The 2,128-nt window shown below is 46.3% G+C and overlaps 1 long non-coding RNA gene across 1 annotated transcript; it reads right to left on the reverse strand.

Annotated features, from left to right (window-relative positions):
• Window positions 1-852: 852 nt before the first annotated feature.
• Window positions 853-1,634, reverse strand: LOC139027134 (uncharacterized). The gene is made up of 2 exons (XR_011479178.1): window positions 1,290-1,634; window positions 853-951 (listed from the first exon to the last, which is right to left on the reverse strand). It is a non-coding gene; the product is annotated as an uncharacterized lncRNA (long non-coding RNA).
• Between the last annotated feature and the right edge of the window lie 494 nt (window positions 1,635-2,128).

Here is a 2,128-nt window from a genome sequence, read left to right on the forward strand (position 1 = left end):
TAGGAGCCGTCAATGTACACAATTTGTTACCAGGAGGAAAATGGAGGGTCATGCTGTTCAGGATCTCTCTGTACTTTGCTCCGTTCATCTTTGCCTCGATCCTGACTAGTCTCCCAGTCCCTCCCACTGAAAAACATCCCCACAGCATGATGATGCCACCACCGTGCTTCACCGTAGGGATGGTTCCAGGTTTCCTCCAGACGTGACGCTTGGCATTCAGGCCAAAGAGTTCAATCTTGGTCTCATCAGACTAGAGAATCTTGTTTCTCATGGTCTGAGAGTCTTTAGGTGCCTTTTGGCAAATTCAAAGCGTCTGTCATGTGCCTTTTACTGAGGAGTGGCTTCCATCTGGCCACTACTATAAAGGCCTGATTGGTGGAGTGCTGCAGAGATCATTGTCCTTCTGGAAGGTTCTCCCAACTACACAGAGGAACTCTAGAGCTCTGTCAGAGTGACCAATGGGTTCTTTGTCACCTCCCTGACCAAGGCCCTTCTCCCCCGATTGCTCAGTTTGGCCGAGTCTCATAGCAAAGGGTCTGAATACTTTGTAAATAAGGTATCCGTTTTTCTATTTTGAATGAATTTACAAACATTTCTAAAAACCTGTTTTCGCTGTCACTATGGGGTATTGTGTATAGATTGCTGGGGTTTATTTTTATTTAACACATTTTAGAATAAGGTTGTAATTTAACAAAATGTGGAAAAAGTCAAGGGGTCTGAATACTTTCCGAAGGCACTTTACATGTACACATCTTTAACGCAAAGCTCTCCCTCTCTCTCACCGTGCCCATGGGTCCTTCAGTCCTCTAGCTGCCAGTCTCTGCTGTGTGAACTCCAGAGGTGTTCCCTCTACCTTCCACTGCTTGAAGTCTGGCAGGTTTAGTTTACTGCCGTGGTCTCCTCCCATCCTGACACACAGCATCAGGGKGGTTGAGTTGTGGAACTAGCTAGCTAAATGAGTTCATGAAAGCATACAGGACACACCACAGATTGTAATAATATTTCATAGTACCATAGAGATGTTAGGTTTCCAAGAGTATCTGATCATGGAAACCTAACATTGTACTGTAGTTAGCTAGATAACGTTAACTAGCACAGCCTGTCGACTAGGGAGCTAGCAAGCTAGTTAGCCTGCTATTTAACGTCAGCAGTGGACCTCGGGAAGCAGCAATGACACATTTAACCATGAAACAATACAATCTGTCTTCAGTAGTACAACATATTTATATATCAAACACTTACGTCTTATTTCATGTATTTGTAATAGTATAAACACGTTACAGCTGTACCTGTCTGTTTGTGACCTCTGTTGTGGATGAAGCACTACGACAATTGCATCTGATGTACGGCACTGCTACGGTACACTAAAGAGACCACACTTAGTTCGTCTTAGACTTTTGTCGGAGCGCAAACAATCCAGTGTATTTGTAGGTCAGAACCATAGTCTGGACAGAATTAGGGATGTACGTTCCCTTTCAAGACGATACAGGAACGATACGGTTCAGTTTGATTAGAGAACCAATCGATGCAGTAACATCTGTTATATTTATTTAACTAGGCAAGTCAGTTAAGAACAAATTCTCATTTACAATGACGGCCTACCCCGGACGACGCTGGGCCAATTGTGCGCAACCCAATGGGACTCCCAATCACGGCCGATTGTGATATAGGCCGTGGATTCGGAACCAGGGAGTCTGTACTGAACGCTTAGGCACTAAAATGCAGTGCCTTAGACGCGGCGAAGCGCAGGGTCTGTAGTGACCGCCACTAGCACTAATGCAGTGCCTTAGACCGCTGAAACCACTCGGGAGCCTGTAGTGACGCCTCTAGCACTGAATGCAGTGCCTTAGACGAGATGCAGTGCGCTTCTAGACTTGCTGACCAGGGTAATGGTAGTGACGCCACCTGAGCACTAAATGCATTGCCGTAGACCGACTGAACAGGGTCTGTATGTGACCCCGCTCTAGCAACTAAAAGCAGTGGGCCTTAGAACCGCTGAAGACCACTCGGGGAGGCCTGTAGTTGATCGGGCGCTCTAGCACTAAAATAGCAAGTGCCTTAGACGCGGCATTGAACCAGGGTCTTGTAAGTGACGCCACTAGACTAAAATGGGCAGTGCCTTTAGACC

The sequence above is a fragment of the Salvelinus sp. IW2-2015 genome, unplaced genomic scaffold (assembly GCF_002910315.2).
Source record: "Salvelinus sp. IW2-2015 unplaced genomic scaffold, ASM291031v2 Un_scaffold7662, whole genome shotgun sequence".
Classification (NCBI taxonomy): domain Eukaryota; kingdom Metazoa; phylum Chordata; class Actinopteri; order Salmoniformes; family Salmonidae; genus Salvelinus; species Salvelinus sp. IW2-2015.